Source organism: Mercenaria mercenaria, chromosome 17, assembly GCF_021730395.1.
Source record: "Mercenaria mercenaria strain notata chromosome 17, MADL_Memer_1, whole genome shotgun sequence".
In the NCBI taxonomy this organism is placed as follows: Eukaryota; Metazoa; Mollusca; class Bivalvia; order Venerida; family Veneridae; genus Mercenaria; species Mercenaria mercenaria.
Window position 1 is genome coordinate 58,984,019 of NC_069377.1, and position 21,137 is coordinate 59,005,155.

Here is a 21,137-nt window from a genome sequence, read left to right on the forward strand (position 1 = left end):
GTGACTTAAGTTGTAAGTAAGTGTGGTTAAAATCAGATATAAAATGTCACTTCTATCGTGTTCACAAGGTAAAAATTACCAAATTTTGGCTCTTTTCAGGGGCCGTAACTCCGGAACCTATGATTGGATCTGACAGATTCGTCATGGAATCCAAGATTTATTGTTGTTGAAGATATTTTGCAAGTTAGTGTCAAATCAAACCATAAACGTCTCTATATGGCTGCAAAAGCCAAAATAGCAAATTTTGGCCCTTTAAGGGGCCATAACTCTAGAACCCATGATGGGATCTGGCCAGTTTTTGAAAGGAACCGAGATATTATGCAAATACAAGTTGTGTGCAAGTTTGATCAAAGTTTATTGCAAAATGATGTCTCTATCGTGTTCACAAGCCAAAAAAAAGCAAATTTTGGCCATTTAAGGAGCCATAATTCTGCAATCAATGATGGGATCCGGCCAGTTTTCGACAGGAATCGAGATATTATGCCAATACAAGTTGTGTGCAAGTTTTATTAAAGTTGATTGCAAAATATGGTCTCTATCGTGTTCACAAGTCAAAAATGGCAAATTTTGGCCCTTTAAGGGGCCATAACTCTGTAACCCATGATGGGATCTGGCCAGTTTTCGATAAGAACTGAGATATTATGCCCATACAAGTTGTATGCAAGTTTGATTAAAATCAAATACAAAATGTGGTCTCTATCGTGTTCACAAGGAAATTGTGGACGGACGGACGGACGACGGACGAAGGGCGATCACAAAAGCTCACCGTGTCACTACGTGACAGGTGAGCTAAGAAAAAATACAAGCAATGGCAGCAGACGAAAATATGTCTATTGTACGACACAAATACGTAGCGACGTATAGGGTTTGACCAACAGGAGTAATGGAGAAAATCTAGAATGTCCTCTGGGATAAAATGTCAACATTTGTCTTCTGAACTTGTTATTTGAAGGATTGGATAGGGTATAGCAGCAGAATTAAGCATTTAAAACAAAACGTTTGGGAATATTTGAGAGGCCTGAACTCAGTGACTTGAACGAGACGGATAAAGTACGAGACGGATCAAGATCAATAAGAGCGTGACACAGACATTTCCGTTGCTCTTTACCAAACTGTTTGAATTGAAACTTATCTAAAAAGTTAATTGATTATTTATTATTGTTGTTGTAAAATTTAATTCGGCCCGTCTTGGCGGGACGATATTACGACAGGAATTTTATGCCGGCTCGCCTCAGCGAGCCGGTATTACGTTAGGAATTTAGTGCGAAAACAACATGAACACACCTAGAACTCCGAACGTTCCGAAAATTAGGACCGACATAGATTCCAGCTTTATCGTAGCAATTAAACAAAAAACCGGAAACCAAATATTACGTTTTGCAAAGTAACAGATAGAAATCGGGCTTACAAAACATAAATTTACCCCCATGTTTGGCGGCCATAAGTATAGTAACCCAAATATGTCTTGACGTCATAGGATCAAAGCACTGAAGGTACTGATCGGGAGCCACGGTTAGTGCATACTGCACTTGAACTCGATTGAGTCACACATGTAACAGAAAACTTTCTAATTTAGGACACAAGTGATTTACTTGGCTAGATAAACATGACATAAGTAACATTACTAATGTATGATCATGAGCCAATACGAAGTGCAGAACTGAGTTAACACGGATTCTTTTGTTTCGTTTCGCGTCTTTCGTTTCTTTAGACTAACTCTCTACACTGAAGTTTCCCGGGAAAAACTAGGCCCAATACAATCCAGAGAACGCAAGACAAATTGTTGAAACAACCAAAATTTTAAAACCTTCATTGGTAAGTGATAATAGTACGACCAGTAAGATATAGGAGGGGGCTATGTCACCAGAGTTATCCTTCTTTTACGGACAGGTTTGCTGGTAGGCAATGCACTGTTACTGCGTTGGTAGCTCTTTGCTTTGTTGTCATTCGACGGGGAACAGTTTGTGTATATGCTGTGTGTACATCGTACCTGATAAAAAGAACGAAACGAGCTGCTTTCTAGCTTTTTTAAAAGCTAACCTTGTATGAAAATCTACGATAATGTCCAACAATCTCTCTTGTGGAAAAAGGAAACTTGATTAAAAGGTTCTCGGCAAGGAATAAATTATTTGCATTAGACCAGCAGCTGAGCTTAATTGTAATATGAAGACACACTCTCAAGAATAAAGTTTCTGCGTCGGACCAGCTGCAATGCTTTATCGTTATCTGAAGAGCTATCCTTCAGGAATAAAGTCTCTTCGCCGGACCAGCTTACTCTGCCTTACTGTGACCACTCTGTCTCTGTCTCTTTTTCTCTCTGTCTCTCTCTCCGGTGAAACTCAAAACTCGTAATCTTGCATGAATGAGATGTGGAAACTAATGATTAATATCAGGATTCACTTTAAATTAATTAGTGTAAAAATAGTAAGTTTGTATCAGATATAGGATCTGATTTTTTCTTGCTGATTATTCATGTAAAGGGGAGCAACCGTCTAACATGTTGTAATCGAAAGTGAACATTCATTAAATCATTGAAATTGTTATAATTATTACAAAACGGCTGCGAGTATGATCGTTGTCCTGGTTACTGTAAAGACATTTTAAGAATAACTTTGGACGGTCACTCGAAGACTGTCATATACTCAACTTATATGTCTATACTTGTTAGCGGACCTTGGCGACCATGTCAGAATTCATTTATTTAAGTAACATTTTCATTGGGCATTTATAGTACCGTGCAATAGCAACCATACAGATTTCAATTATTTAAATCATATTTTTGTTCCGGAGCTTGGTGACAATGCCAGAGTTCTTTCATATTTGTGATATATTGTAATGTGTTAATACTACCGTGCTTGGTGACTAGACAGATTTCATTTATTTACGACAATTTGTCACGGGTCTTGGTGACCTTGCCAGATTTCATTTATGTCCGTGATATTTTTTGTTATGTATTTATTTTACCAGTGCTTGTTGACTTTGATAAGTTACTTTATTTACGCCGCAGTTTTGTTCCGGGACTTGAAGACTAGGTCAAATTTCATTAGTGAAAAAATAATTAAACGATGAAAGAGCTTTTAAATTAAAACACGGAAAATAGTTTAGATAAGTGCATATTACCCGTCGAGTAAGCGGTTGCTGTATTACATTATAAAACTTAATTTAACAAACTTGCATTGCAATGTCAGTTTTTTTTCAACAGATGTTTTTATATTAATTTAAAATTTGTAATGCTAATATGGATTGTTTATCCAAATAGTTGAATATTAGTTTTGTCTAGATCTAGTCGCACGCTCCCTTAAGACAAAGAGGCTTGTCACCAATAATATTTCTGTTACAGTATAGGATTGTGCTGCAGATTAAATCTCAATATGTTTCATACGTTGTGACACGTGCTCCACTTGGGATCATTATATAAATTGAATTGCTACTACATTAATCGTGTGAATAATTCTCAGATAAGTGATCTATAACTTTTTGTTTAATACATCAAACACAGTTGAACGGAAAATACGAAGTCGCTTCATTATATATTGTTTACAAAATAGCCTTTATGTAAAATGTAGGAATATTAATTTTTGAAAGTGTGAGAATGTCAAGTAGAAAATCCCCACAAAGGTTGCCATGGAAGAAATTGATATTGGTGTATAGCAGTAGCTATGTTCTTTAAATAACCCACACTAAACCAACATGCAATAAAAAACTTCATAACTTTAAAAGAAATGGCACAATGTATGAGTGAAATTACTTGCACGATATATGGCCACAGAACTATCCCGATTCAAAAAGTGTATATCATTGCCTGTATTATTAACTATTATTCACTAAGATTCTTTAAAGAGGATAAGCCGCTTTTCAGGTGGACGCAACAATGTCTTATTTAATAACAAGTGTAAAAGAGTTCGAAATATCCTAATAAACAATGTTCTTAAGTCTGTTGGTAAATGAAAAAACGCACAATATCAGCACATTTATTTAAATATTAAGGAAATATTTATGAAATAGAATTGTATATTATTCTTTATAGTGATCCTACCTATACAGGGAAAGACATTTATTTATCTCATGAGTTAAGTCTCTACCATAGGAAGTTCACTATGACTCACTTGATAACACATTGTATAGAATAAACCATCTGCCCAGTAAGTTATTTAAAGTTACAGGATGTTAACCAAGAACCCATTCCCTCTGTCTGTTCTGTGAAGCATTATTTCTAAAGTATATGTAATATGTACTGAGTCTAGAGGGTCATGCGACCTGGGAATGTGATTTAATTCGTATGCTCAAAGGAATGAGATATCAGCTTTTCGTTTATTCATCCAGTATAGAGTTTATTCTACGAAATGGATAAAAGTCATCCAGGTTTATTGATATTACACAATAAGCACGCCACGTTATGTATAAGTTATGATCAAAATATATAGCCCGTTCTCATTTGTTTAATGCCATTCGTGTTCAAGGTGGAAGATGTACTTAGTAAGTTTACTCATGTTATATGCTTAAAGTAAATTATATAATTGTGACCTCTGAAAACATCATTTTCGAAGATGTACACTCCAGTCACTGCTTTTTCATTGCAGATTTGTGTTGGCTCTCTAGTGAAATTTAATGGAAAATGCATGCTCAGTACAAATCGTGTTCATGTTCATTCGCGGGTTGCTCTGTAGTTTTTCATAATCTCAGTTATTGAGAAGAAGGTAAGTTTGAGCATTTAAAAATAGGCCGACATACATACAGCAAGTACGCGAAAGTCACAATTTGATAATGAAAAGTGAATGTAGGGCTTTACTCCAATTTGACTTTATACTCACGAAAAGTACATGTAATTAAACTTATAGTAGATTTGTTTTGTATACACTGTATATTTCATGATTATGTATTCTCATATTATTTTTTTTTTTGGATTTACCGTCGCACCGACATATGATAGGTCATATGGCGACTTTTCAGCTTTAATGGTGGAGGAAGACCCCAGGTGCCCCTCCGTGCATAATTTTATCACGAGCGGGCACCTGGGTAGAACCACCGACCTTCCGTAAGCCAGCTGGATGGCTTCCTCACATGAAGAATTCAACGCCCCGAGTGAGGCTCGAACCCACATCGATGAGGGGCAAGTGATTAAATCACTTTAATGAAAGGTTTAGAATTTCCTCATTAAATGGTTGCATGATTACTTATCAATTTTACAATTGCTTCAATAATACTCCCAGTGAGTATTCTCAAATGAAAACATTAAATACAAACTCATGTCTATGATATTATTCAGTTTAAGTCCAATAATTCTACACAGAATATACCTCTGTAATAGACATTAACATTTTGCCTTAAATCAATCAATAAGTCCGAAATATAAAATAAAGTTCATTTGAATATTCTCAAGTACATTTAAATATTCGGTAATAATAAACGTATTAGTTTTGACATAATCTCTTTTTTTTAACAAAACAAAAATAAAAAATAAATAAAAAATAAGATAGCAATGCCTTCTAACCATTTCTGTTTTTTCTATTCTTTAAACTCTCTCGTATTGCGACAACTGCTTCGGTCAGCAAGTTCCTCATACACTGGACAAGCTAAGGGTGGAGCTGACACGCTACTTTTGCTCGAAATTGATCAGAAAATTGGCCTTTTAGAAAGAGTACTCGGTCCAATGTCAGTAAGTCAGTAAGTGAGCTTAATGAGTTAACCATGCATTTTTACACAGTATGAGCAAAATAGGTCAGAGCACAGACTTCGGCTCACTTGCCTCTTATCTCCGTGTGTTCAAGCCCTGCTTTGGTCATCATGCGCGGAGACCATCAAACTGGTTTGTGGGTCGTTGGTCCTACTGAGGTGCCTATTTGTGTCTGAATAATACCTAGGGATACATGGGATCTTGCATATAGTAGCATCTAGAAAGCCGCCATATGTAGGCGTGAGTTAAATTCCACAAAAGAATGATAGGTTATTAGCTTTGTATCGGGAAATATGCACGAGTTCTGCAGCGGAAATATTGCGCGACTTTAGGAGCTAAAGAATGAATGTATATTTCCGGATGCAAAGGTAATTACCTGTTTATTACTTACGTATATACACGTATAAATGTAATATTTGTTAAATAGCATTGACAATAGAGAACTACAAAAATAAATAATGCAACAACACGCTTTAAATTATGTCATGCACCCGATATGAAATTCAGGCGTCAGTTTATGAAAAAATATTGACGTTCCCGGTTCCATTGTAACTTAACGGGGAATAGAAACGAGTATGTAATAATTAATTAAACAGATGCCTTTCATATAAATATGAATGAACATGCAAGTAGCCAGCGTACATAGTGAAAAGTGCCATACACTTAGATATATTTTCGTTATATCTATATCTAAATAATCTTTCGCGGCTGTAAAATGTCTCCCCGTACTTGGATTCACAATTGTTATATTTTCTATTCCTGCGGCCAGTGCACAAGAATAAATGTTATAATAACCTTATGAATACAACGCATTTACTTTTACGCGATGCGAATCTTTATCTATTAAAACAAACTGGTCATGTTAGTGAACATTTGAAAATTTTATATGAGAACCTGAAGCACACGTTTCCAATACAAAAATAAACAGTATTTGTTTTGTTTGTTTTCTCATTAATTTTCAAATCTATGGGCTGGAAGCTCAATATTTACCAAAAAAAGCCAACTTGTTCAGTGGCCTGATTCAAATAATTTTGCATTGACACGTATAAGTTGAAAGTACAAATAACGTAAGTAAACTATTAAATTTAGCATTTAAGGGCCTCTGTGGTCGAGTGGTTAAGGTCGCTGACTTTAAATCAATTGCCCCTCACCCATGTGGGTTCGAGCCTCACTCGGGGCGTCGAATTCTACATGTGAGGAAGCCATCCAGCTGGCTTACGAAAGGTCGGTGGTTCTACCCAGGTGCCCGCTCGTGATGAAATAATACACGGAGGGGCACATGGGGTCTTCCTCCACCGTCAAAGCTGGAAAGTCGCCATATGACCTATACTTGTGTCGGTGCGACGTTAAACCCAACAAAAAAATTGGCATTCGATCAAACCGGCTGATATGAAATTGCTATGTTTGCAAATGGAACGTCGAGGCTTTGAATTATTGAACATTATTGAAGAGTATTCATAAGTATTTTCTTTGTCTTTTTTATATACCTTAATCAGGACAGCGTGTAAGTGTTGAATACTACGTTCTAATGAATATGTAATTAATGAAAGTATCGACATGTTATGTTGCTATTAACAATGGGAAATTAGGCTGGATATTTTATTTAAGAAATAATAAGTTCCCAAACATAGTTTATCGTAGAATAACCCGAGTATTGAGTTCTTATGCGTAAGAATATATCACGAAGGCCGTAGGAAGATAAAACGCAACTAAGTAGACTCTGAGTCTGTTCATGAGACGTAATGAAATGTGCAACACCTCTCACGCCCCCAAGCATCTGCTTCAGTGGGATCCTATTATAGCAAAATTGAATGTTTTTCATGATCCAAAAGCAAAATGTATTTCTCAAAGCGTTCTGGACATTATACACCGTTTATTAGACGAAAACGAACAATAGTTGCGTGGGTATCACCGTTTGCGTGAGGAAATCTGAAGATAAGCTGCATTAACACAATTAGCAGGTCTAGTTGGGCATTAAACCTTTGTCCTTCAATCCGGAAAGGAAGAATGAACTGCTGATATTGCACATTTCTTAATTGAAACGTTTATTGAATTATCGTGTAGGAAGAGTATCTGCGTGTATAAATGGCTCTTTGAAATTTTTAGCCTTTTACACCGATACTGGATGGAACAAATGTGTACCTGAAATTTTACTACCTTGATTACAGATTTATGTCTTTGTTGCAAGAGGTGATTTAGCTGGTATCATATTTATTTAATTAAGTAGAGATCGGAACCGCGGCTTATATCATTTCTCAAAATTTCTCATAACATAAATAATATTTCCAGCCTCTCTGAATACAAATGTTATTGAAACTGAATATAAATGTTTCTTTTGTCTGTGCCTGCAATAATGATTTATTTCGAATGAAATTCAAGGAATAGATTAATATTTAAAGAGTTTACCATTCTGCAACGCTTTAATAATGCTACAGTGTTATTATTCAAAATAGTTCCAGTTTAAGAAATACTGGTAAGATTCAATTCCATGTTTCTAAACTTATAATCAAAACGATATACTTAAAACGATGTCGGGTCGATTGATACTTCTGTTTATTTAAGCTAAATCTGTATCTTGCAAAAGTCTTGTTTGCTACAAAATTTTTATAATTCTGTCTTTCTAAATGCGTATGTTAATAGGGCTCAAATTGCTTTTACCGTGACACCGGCTTATCAGGGTTGAACGTCATCATTTTAATTTTCATGAGCGTTTATTGTACAGCTGCAATGATTCTGACTGAGTTCAGTTTTACAAGTAGGTTGGGGGCCGTCAGTTAAAGCCTACCGTGCAACTCCTAGACAATTTATATAGTAGAATATAGTGAAGAGTGAAATCGTGTATAGTTCAAAAGAGTTTTCTCATGAGAACATTTTCGTCCAGTGGGTCATACCAAACAATTTGGTACCTGTGAAATAAATTCTATGGTTAGGCGGGTAGAAGGAGTAAGGGTAGAAAGGGGCGGCGCGTTGTAAACCTTACTGGTTCCCGGCCTAAAGTGGTATGTCTTTGGAAACCTCAATTAATTTGCCTGTCACTGCAAGTACCCACAACCATTTTGTTATCAAATTCATTAACATCGCAATATGAGTTACCATATCGTCGCCTTTGTAATCAAAGTTGTGTAAAAGTCGGAAATGTGCGCAGTCTCCGTAATACTCTTTCGGCATTCTCCAGAAGTTCATGTGCGCGTTGACTGGAAAAGAAACTAAATAATGAGCCGCGCCATGAGAAAACCAACATAGTGCGTTTGCGACCAGCATGGATACAGACCAGTCTGCGCATGATCCATGCTGTTCGCTTTCAAAGACTATTGCAATTAGAGAAACCGTTAGCGAACAGCATGGATCCTGACCACATCCATGATGTTCGCAAACGCACTATGCTGGTTTTCTCATGGTGCGGCTCAACAGATTAACGTTGATACGTAATCTCACGGAAATGTACGAGTGTCATTGTGAGTGCATTGTCTGAAAGCCTTTATGGCAGTTATATCAAAAATATTTGTTATTTGTTATTTTAATCTGTAAGGCTGCCTTGGTTACATGCTTGCAGCAGAACATGGAAAAATAATTCAACATATATATTTTCTGGTAATATTATTTCAAGTTAAAAGTCAACGCATTTGTATATATTGATATAGATCTATAGTCAGCATTTAATCTTTTGATAATGTGTCTTTAATCAAGAAATTTTTTGAGAATGGAAATGACGTCATTATTTAAGGTATTTTTATAAATTTTCGGTGAAGTTCAATCACCAATGTAAGCAAACACTTTCTTGTTACACATGATATTTGCTTGTTACATGCAATATTTCAGGAAAGTCGCCAAGGCATTTTACGCAAGGATATTAAACTTCATTTCGGTAAATAGAGAGAATGTGGTTATCTTTCTGATTATTTTGAACTGATCATATTTCTTAATTTATTGTGATTCTGATTGAGAAATTGGAAACTACATTGAATATTATAGCTTTTCAAATTTTGATATTAATCGTGAAGTCAGGTGCATAATATTTCAAATTAAATAGATACATGTGTAAATATTTTTTACTAATATATATTGCTGTTTGTGATAGGATAAAACTAGGTCACTAGATTTTCTCTACGTTTATTTGTCAAAATGGAGATGGTTAAGTGGTGTTCTAGTTTTTCATAATTTCAGCATTATTTGCTAAAAGAAATTTGATAGGTGGGAAGAGATGGTGTGGCCAATGCATTTATTTTTATAAACCTAGTTGATTACACTGATGAATATTCATAATGGATCATTATAACTTACAAATCTATTGAAATGCAGCTAAATTTCACGAATGAATTACACTGTGCATTATTTATTAGGAATCGAAACAAACGACGAAATAACGGTAAACACAAAGTTTTATATCATAATGTTTCTTCAAACAGACAGCCCATGCAGTAAAATTAGAATAAATGACAAAAACATTCATGGTACAGCTCGATTGTGTCCGGAGGCCGAGGGTTCGATTTTTGGCCACGTCAACCGGCAATGTAAAAATTGGACTGATAGCTCCCATGCTTGCCACTCCTTGCGTAATGGTAAGATAAGATCAAGTTTCTTCCTAGAAATGGAAAACTTGTTTGTATATTGTGTTAACTGCTCATTAATTTACACGACGATAAATAAAGTTTACACTGCACTTTAAGACAAAACTTGGAATGTATCAAACTGATAAGAAAATGCACGAATGTTTGTCCAACAAACGTAATATTTAAGTACTAACCCATTAGTCTTTACTTATAGGTCTGAATTTTACATGCGCATGCGTGAAAGTGGTGGTCAGAAAAATTTGAATTGTGAAAAAAAAAAACGTGACGTTTCACCTAATACCAAATGTCCCAGCAGTCATATGTACAGCAAATTATGAACGCAAATAATCCTTTGAATACACAAAACCTACCAAATATGAACAGTAGTCCCCAAAACATGAACAATGGATATACAATGAATAATAGCCCAGGAATGAACAATTGTTTACAAAACCCAAATCAATGTTACCAGGAGCCTTCGCATTACACGTATCCTATATCTGCACAACAACAAATACACAATGTCCCTTTACCCCCAAGCTACAATCAAATGATCATGAATAAGCTTGAATCAATGGATCAACGGTTAAGAAAATTGGACAATATTGAAACAAGAGTTACTAAAATTGACGAAAAGGTCGGGTCTTTGGATAGACGAATATCCAGCTTGGAGTCGGACTTAAATGAACAGCGGCGCAAGTTGAATGAAATTGAAATAAGTCGCAATTACGATACAAACTTTTGCGAGGATCTTAAACAGAAGCAAAAACAAATTGAAAAAGCAATCAGTGAAAGTAAGTTACAAAAAGAACGTGTGTGCAAAAACTATGAAACCCTAAAAAAATGAAAATCAGCGTCTGAATGAGGAAGTTGTTGGTCTGCAAGCACGATCTATGAGAGACAATATGCTCTTTTTTGGATTTCCTGAAGAAAATAATAATGAAGCACGGAAAGCAGAAAATTGTACAAGTAAACTAATTGATTCTTTTTCAAAACCAGCCTATAAATTGACATGGCACCTGAAAGAATAAAGATCGATGGAAACACACCGCGGGCAAAAACAGACCGATAGTGGCAAAGTTTAACTTTTACCAAGACAAATTACTCGTAAAACAATTAGTGTATGACAAAATGAAAAACACAAGAAACTGAAACTGAAACTGCTTTATTTGATTAAACGCCTAATTTTACACATAGTATATTCACTGGCGTTGTACATTAAATTTTACCAGATTTATATACAGGGGCCATAGTAATGCATCAATGGCCGTATACCTAATAAGCCAAAAAGGATCTGCAGAACAATGGAAAAGCAACAAAATAGTAGACAGCTTATTACTTATAGCCATTAAAACAGCTGTTCATTAAACCCATTGATATCTGTACAAAGGATGCCGGGTTCTGCGTCACCTATTTTGGAAAATGGCAAAAGCTTCTAAATTACCTTTTGCAGGATTCGAACCGATAGGATCGAAGAGTGTGCAAACATGATTCATCCCCAAAATGCAGTGATACAATTTAAGAGCATAACACCTAAAGTTTCTCGAATTACAGACATAACAATTCATATGATGTATTGTTATTAGGTAGGGTAAACCGGCAAGAGTCTAACTTAATGAAACTAGAAAGTAGGTACATTGTGACGTTTTCATATTTTCAGATGATATTGGGTTTTGAATAATTAAACGTGAAGTTCATAATTATATACTGAAATCCCTCACATCACCAATTGCATACATGTTGTATCCTTACATATTAGCCAATGGGGACTTAATGTTCCACTGTACGCAATATCAATAAGCTCAACCTTGCGAGTGGAATGATAAACTTGAAAGACTACAGCAAATTTATCTGAACGTGGTATCATGGATAGAGTGCAATCAGAGAATGCAAGTCATTATTTGTGTTTCGCCGATATTGCAACAAATAATGTCCTGTTATGGAAACAACATTTGCACGAATTAAGTAACGAAAGTTACATCTGATTTTCAAACAATCAGCAGACTTTTTTCCTTGAGAAATCAATTTACATATGGATAGTACTCAAACAGACTGATGAACGAAGTACTTATTTAATTTTACCCTTATGAACAGTCCATTCTTGGTTTAAGTCTGTATTTACCTCTTTGAAAGCATCTTCAATACCTTCTTACAAAAATATACGAAATCAGCATAACTTCTTTTGAAACCCTTTTTACATGAATGTAAGTAATTATACCAATTAACTAACATAACATTCCATATAAAATGTGTACATTTGACAAAAGTACGTGAAATTATTATTGGAATTCGAAATGACAAATGATATCGCAACGGTAAGGTAGAGCAAACGAAATCCTTTTATGATTACAATTTCTAGGTAATAAATGCAACGTGTAAAAAAAATAAAAGAAAATATGAAAAAGATCGTACATGAAACCTTAAAAGAAAAAATAAGAAAACTGAGAATCAGACTGAAATAAAAATATATACATGCAGGATACTACTTTTTACAAAAAGCCCGCGAGTTGCGACAACGTTAGTTAATTGCATGGCATTGAACGCAGCTTACCACCTGAGTTATTTCGCCACACGATCTTTTATCTATTTGCAAATATCTACGAATCTATTGTACATTACTCGTGTACTTGAAACAAAACGCTTAATGTGACAGTTTCCCAATATTCAATATCGTCTCGTCAGACTTATTGATGATATGATAGTAGATATACATAAAAGTGGTAGTGGACACACCGGAACTCAGGCGCTAATTTGGTGCTAAACCTTGTTAGAGTCAGAGTTGCTACAATTAGCCAGATTCCCAAACTATATACCGTGGTAACAAGCTATATTGACTGATTTATTGCATGATAAAAACAGTAAAGAACACATTTATTACAAAATAAATTAAAAAGTATTTTAGAAATCCTTGAGCCTCTTAGAAAATTTCTGGTAAATCCCCAATAAAAGCCGAGATGGTGGCTGGTTTTTATATACAAATTATGCATGTTACATCAGAATGCTTTACAAATAAATAAATGAAAAAAGAATTTAAGTGCTTAAAACGCTAAAAATTCTTTATCAATTGGTGAATTTTTAAAAAAGTTTGTGAAATAACGTGTCAAAAATAATTCACTCGTAAACATTTGAATTTAACCGTGTTAAGGCTTACGAGGTATAACCTGAGTACAGGAAATAACAAACACGTCAATTTTATAAACTTTCTTAAATCGATAGATATGCTCTAATTGTAAGTTACACAAACCATTGATTTACAATAGATTCATAAAATTTGCAGAATGTATTAAAACAGTTTTATCAATGTAAGAATGAAATACAGAACTCGTAATAAATATTTCAAATGTATCCATGAATCTTAAGCAAGCAACATGTCTAATTTTGTGTATTGTTCTACATCCAGACAGAGAAACTAGTGAGAATCGCTGGTGCAACAATTAGAGCACGACTAACCGTCATAAGAATTAACAAAACACCTATCAAATGTAAAAGCGCGTTGCTACGGTAAAGGCACGTGTGAAGCGTGTATTTGGGGTTACACTAGTCGTCTGGAAGCATGAGATTTTATAACAACTTATCTAGCTTGATGATATGACCCTACAAGATCTTATTGCTCCCACATGCGAATATCCGATAAAGTTATAAACTTCATTCGTACTAAACTATCACTTACGTGTGCAGCAGTTTCACCATATGTTCAACGGCTGAAAACTGAGTATATACTGATCCAATTCTCAATAACTATCGTTCAATTGGGACATTGGTATCGAACATCATCAATATTGCAATAATCCCTGACTCAGCAGCACTGGCAGCTTGTATGACTTTGACCTCCGTATATCCTTCACACTGCTTTTGCTTATTCCACCGCAGTCTCTCTATAAGACTGCTCTTTTTTCTTCATTGGGGCTTTGGGGTGGGGTGGGGGATCGTCGTTTATTGTAATTTATGGTTGTTGAGTGTAGATGCGGACACAATTATGTCAATATTACTTGCAGAAGGAATGAAAAAAAAAGAGGCGCATGGCGTAGTATTTATAAGTAGCTGACGAATGCAGTGAAAAGGTGATAAGCATATGGTTAAAGCATGGTAAGCGAGAGGTGCAATCTGACTGACCGTACTAAGAATGTAGTAAGAACACACTGGACGTGAAGAAGCGCGTGGTAAGAAAATAAGTGTGAACGGGTTAGACGCCATGAGAACCTGGCAAGGATGTTAAAAGCGCGCAGTATGAACTTTAGAACTGCACATTTTTTGAGTTTGATCCCCGTCCCCACCGCGTCAAAATTTTCAGGAAGCAGTATAATCTTCATGGTCTTTGCATAAGAGGTATCAGGGCATTAGTGACTGTACATTATATGCTTATGACATTAAACTATAAAACCATTGTTATGGCACAATGTGCTTCAATCTGACAAAAACAGAAAATTACAGGAACATGCAAATGTAAATTTGATTACGCTGATCAACCAGCAATGACTTTTTCCCAAAGAAATCATGATGATCTGACAGGCCAGGGATGTTCACATGATCTATCACACTAACATAATTAATGAATTATATAGTTTTATTAAGTGTCATTAGTTCTCTTAGTGTAAATAAATTGAAATTAATACAGCAACACTTACAAATTCTGAGTCACGAAAACTAATGACAAAGTGAAACACATGTCATTTATTCACTAATACACATTACAGACTAAAACTTCGTTTGCTCAAACTCTGATAATTCGAACACCATTCTTCAATTAATCTATCGTCAGGTCCCAAACAATTTCCTTTATAATATATTTTTCGATCACTCATACTACCGATAATTCGAATAAACTTAGTCGGTCCTGATGGGTTCCAGTTACCGAAGTTCGAATGTATTTATAATTAGTTAATTTACAATTGTTGTAAAGCTCTGCACAGGACTGTTGCCATTTTAAACATTCTTGATATGCCAGTTACCATTATATACTTAATTTTGATTCATATAAGTGCATTATGACTTTTCTTCTGCTTAATAGCACATTTTATCCAAGGGAGACAACTTTTTTCATTTTTGTTGGAAGAGCGGTATTCTTGTTAATATAATATGTTTGGATTTATTCAGGCAGCTGGTTTTAGCTTATTATACTGATGACTGTAAGTTTCAATAGAAATTTTATATATAATATTATGTAATTTTGAAAATATATACATATATGGCGGCCATCTTGGATTTTTCGGCCATATTGGATTTTTCGGAGTGGGTCTCATGCTCATTTTTAGTATTTTGCCCTAAAGTAGTTATGTACCAAGTTTCATGCTTTTCCCATTTTCTGAAGTATTTTTACACCATTTTACTGTACTAAAGGCGCTTTACATAGTTCAAATGCAGCCACACAGGGCGCATAATTCATCCTCTACTAGTACAGACACAGAGCGATCTGACCAGAGGGACAGAGTGAGACAAAGCCCCCACGACAGAGAGATCAGAAATCAGATACAGGCTTATCCGGCTAACTTAGCCTAGCTCGTTTCGAATAGACAGCCTGGTTCTTTAACGTGCCCAGTGTATAGCACTGATACACGCAAGGATTGCCTGGGTTCCTGACCAGTACACCTCTAGTTGGGTGGGAAACACTGAAAAGCGTTTCTGAAAATTCCCGAGTAGCTGCCAGGGATCGAACCCCGACCTCAGGATCGGAAGGCCAGTGTGCAAACCACTGAGCTATCCGTCCACACAAGCTATAAGGTCAGTGATCAATTTCCCAAGGCCATTCAGGAGCGACGCCGACAGTTGGTTCTCGAATTAGGCCGGGCGAGACGAGGCGGCCTAGACGCGTTCATTTCATATGATTGTATTGTTATTAAAGGTAGGTGATCAACAACCGGCAGGAGCGGTGGAAATAATGCAGGGAACCCCGAAAGCTAGGAACAGATCGGACAGTCGATATCATTTCTTCAGTGGAATGTGCAGGGTTTTTGTAATAAATTAAACGATGAAGCGTTCATAAATTATATATCGAAATATGACATCATAATTCTCACTGAAACTTGGAACTCCAATGTCACTAATATAAATATAGATGGATATACTACCTTTAACTGGCCGCAAACCAATAAAAAGCTAAACGCTTAAGCGGTGGAGTAGGAATGATAAAACTGTAACATTGACCTAGTGAAAATTAATCGTAACGGTATCGTATGGGTCAGATTAAAGTGCATTCAAGCAAACGAAGAGAAAAATATCCATATTTGCGCGTGCTACATTCCGCCCGATGATTCACCTGTATACAGAAATAATCAGTCCTGTTTATTTGAATACGACTTTTTCGATAATTTACAGTAATCGAACGATAATTTGATATTTGTAAACAAACGCAGCCGACCTTATTATTTACCAGTTTAGGTAAATCACGCATAGACGATATGGATTAGTATCTCAAAACTGAGACTCGATGAACGAAGTACTGTATTAGCGCAATGGGTTAGGCCGCTAGGTATGACACCCGAGGTCCGGAGTTCGATACTGGGTTGAAGTATACTTTTTACCTTTTTTAAGCATACATACAATACCTGTTTTTCATCTGACATTAAAAATAATACGGTAATACCGGTACAGCATACACGGGTTCTTTGTGAACGTCCAATTTTTACCGATGGAATGTAAGTACATTACCCCCACATATTACACTAACATACCATTCCATAGCTCGAAATGGCGAACATTGAAAAAAGCTTCTGATGAGAGATTTTATTATTCTGAAATTCTGAAACTGACACAACTGATGACTCTGCAACAGATACAGCGGACGAGCCGGAAACGAAATCAATTTTACTGATTAAAATTTCATAGATATTAAAACAAGTTAAAAACAAAATAAAAAAAAATAGAAAAAAAAGAAATAAACGTACATGTAATAAGGTAAAAAGAAAAAAAAAGACAAACTGAGAATCAAACTGAAATAAAACAAATATAAAGCAGGGCATACATAAAACTTTTTTTAGAAAATAAACCTCCTGCGAGTTTCGAACTCGTGCTATTTTCGCACTGCATTTGAAAACCGACAGCTTAGCCACCTGAGTTATTTCGCCAATCACGTAATTTTTTATTTCTATTTGACAAGTATCATACGAATTCCTATCTAATTTACCGTGACATCTGACCAACCTAAATTATCTGTCTTAGACTCGCCTGACATTTTCGCGCCATTTTATTATCGTTCGCCGACTGTAATTGATGATATGTATAAGTTAGATAATACATAAAAGTGTGTTACCGGCTGGTATCATCATGCGCGGGGGAATCTCAGGGAACGTAATTTGGGTAGCTAACGAGCCTCGTAGAGGCGAGTTTGCTATCAAATTACGTTCCCTGAGATTCTCCCAAGCATGATGATACTCGCTGGTAACACACGCGTATGTATTGTCTAACTGATTTATTGCATGATTAAAAACAGTAAACTGAACACATTTATTAAATATCCTAAATTTAAAATATTTAAAAATATTTCCCCTCTTGAGCCTCCCTTAGAAACATTTCATGGTAAACCCCCAACTACCATATAAAAGCCAGAAGATGGCGCTGGGCAGGTTTTTTATATAAATTATGCATGCTTTACATCAGAGATCCCTTTTTCAAAATTTTAAATAAACTACTGAAAAAAAAAGTTTAAAAAGTGCATAAATACGCATTGAAAAATTCTTTATCAATTGGTGTAATTGTTTTTCAAAACAAAAAGTTGTGAAATAAAGTTGCAAAAATAATTTAAACTCTGCTAAAAATTTGAATTTGCCGGGGTGGGGGTGGGGAAGGCGCTAACGAGGTCATGAACCCTGGAGAAATAGGGAATGTAAACAAACCCCACGTGGCTAATTTTATCAACAAACGTTTCATATATCGATGAAATGAACACCTAGAGCATAGTGTAAAGTTTTGCCAGAAACGTAATTTGAATTTTTAAACTGAATAGAATATCATATTAAATCATTTTTGCAGTTATATTTTTATGTTATTTAAAAAATCAAGTTTTAAATCAAGATGTAGAGAACTAAACTACAGAAATACAGTAATAAATTATTTCAAATAGCTTATCATTTTCAATACCTTATCACAGCAACACTTGCTAATTTGTGTGTATTGTTCTACATCCCAGACAGAGAAAACTGTGAGCGATACCTGTGTGCAACGGAATTTAGAGCACGACTAACCGTGGCGATACCAGAATTTAGAAAACACAAAACTTCAAAGGAAAATGCCGCAGTCATGCAATAATTTACGGTACAGTGCAGTTTGGAAGAAGTGTATTTGTGCGGAGTTTTAAACAGTCGTACGGGAGAAGCATTAGATTTTATAGAAAACATTAATCTTGGCAGATATATAGACTTACCAAGATTTTATTCTCCCCCGAAACAGCGAAAATCTAAAGATAAAGTTATAAACTCATTTGGACATAAGCTAATCAATTTATGTAAAGTGCATGATTTAATAATTTCTAACGGGCGGCTAGAAAAAGAGGATTATACATACCATTGCGTTAATAGAAATAGAAACGGTGCAAGTGTTGTGGACTATTTGATTACAAAATACGATAATTTTGAATACATATCGGACATGTCAGTTTTAAGCTTAACGGAGTACTCTGATCATTGCTTTACCTCTTTCAGTATTGTTTGTCAAAATAATGTACATACGCCACTGAATTATAGTACAATGTCGTACAATAAACTGATATGGGATTCAAATAGATCAAACGATTTGTTAAATGTGCTCGAGTCTAAACGACAGATGTTTATTGACACAACAAATGACATAGTTAATAACCAAGGAGATTTAGTTTCGAAAATATCAACATTTTCATAAGTCATGTATGAATGTTCATTTGCTGTATTTAGTAAAACTGTGACAGCTGGACAAAGTATCAAAAAGCGCAAAAGTCCATGGTTTAATGAGGCGTGTAGGAATGCAAAAGCTAAATTTTTCAATAAAAGACGAAAATTTAATCTTAATTAAAGTATAGAGAATAGAATGAGTTTTCTACAGAGCAGGAAACATTTTTGCAATGTCAAACGTAAAGTTAAATCTAAACATTTTGATAAAGAAAAGCAAAACGTTTTTAATTAAGCCATAAAGCACCTAAACAGTTCTGGAAAAAGGTTAACAAGTACAGAAATGCTAAAAGTTCAAATAGCATTCCAGTTAATGAAACGCAGTTTTCGGCATATTTTGCTGATATTGTAAATAAACCAGCGCAAAATGGTACAATATTGAATGAATTTACTCATGGTGAAGCTGAGCATATTACTGTAGATAGTTTAGATAAGCATTTTGATGCATCTGAAATTGATAAGTGCATTTCCTCGTTATCTAGAAATAAGGTCCCAGGCATTGATTTGGTTGTCTCGGATTTTTTCATTGATGCCAAGCCTTTTATCACACCATTTCTAGTTCAAATTTTCAACAAATTATATAGTGATGGGATATAATCCTTTAAGCTGGACAAAGGGAATCATTGTTCCCATTCATAAAAGGGTGAAAAGAACAATCCAAAATAATTACAGAGGAATCTCACTTATCTATAACATGGCTAAGCTATTTTCTTTATGTTTGCGAAATAGATTAGATACGTAGTGTGAACATACGACAGTTTTTAACGATATGTAATTTGGATTTCGTACTAATAGAAGTACGGTAGATTGTGTGTTTATATTGCATAGTTTAGTTCAAAAAGTGTTGTCGGAAAATAAAGCTCTTTATTGTGCCTTTATCGACTATGAAAAGGCTTTCGATACAATAGTTCGAGATTCATTGTGGTATAATTGATATTGGTGTTAGTAGTAAAATGGTGAATATGTTAAAAGCCATAAATGAAAGAGTTTCAGCTTGTGTTAAGATACATGCAAAATTGTCTGATTTTTTCGATGTCTCACTTGGATTAAAAGAAGGAGAACCACTCTCGCCCATACTTTTTATATTGTTCGTACGAAATACTATTTTTGAGTTACCCCCGTAAAGAAAACTGTAGATAACAAAAATATTATTTATGCTGATGTAATTGTTATTCATGCTAGATCTACTATACATCTTCAGAAAAAAGTCAATATTTATATATAATATTGTATTTTCAAACCACCCAGTTTGTATATATCATACAACGTATTTGTTATCATGTTGTTATACCATGTAATTGTCATGTGTGTAACCTGATAGAAAATAAAGGTATCTGTCTGTCTATCTGTCGTAAGTGATGTTACTTCAAATCTTGATTTTAATTCACTGACAGAAATTGACTTAAATTATTTAAGTATCTATATGTTATTATTTGCGGACGACATGGTCGTGTTTACCATTAGTGCGCAAAGCCACAGTTATATAACTTATATGTGTATTCCATTAAATGGGGTTTAAAGATAAATGTAAATAAAACAAAAATTTGTGTATTTAGAAAAAGAAAATAGTCATTGATCATAACTGGTACATTGATAACGAGAAATTAGAAATTGTTGAAACATTTTGCTACCTTGAAGGTAATTTTAAATACAATGGGTCAATGCTAGATGCGATGAAATCCTTAGCAGAACAGGCATTAAAAGCGGTAAATACCTTATATTCCCTTTTCTCGACAATGAAATTTGACGTTAAAACTAAACATTTACTATTTGACAGAATGGTTGAGCCTATTTTATTATACTGTGTAGAAGTTTTTGGCATTGATAGCACAAATGTTCTAGACAGAATTCAAGTGAAGTTTTGTAAAAAGATTCTTGGGGTTAAACCATATACCCCAAATATGGCCGTTTTAGGAGAACTTGGAAGATACCCTTTATCTGTTTTATGTAAAGAGAGAATTTTGAATCATTGGATGAAAATAAAAAAAGATGCAGGATCGCTTGTGTTTAAGATTTTTGAACTTCAGTACGAAGAATTATATCATGAAAGATGTACCT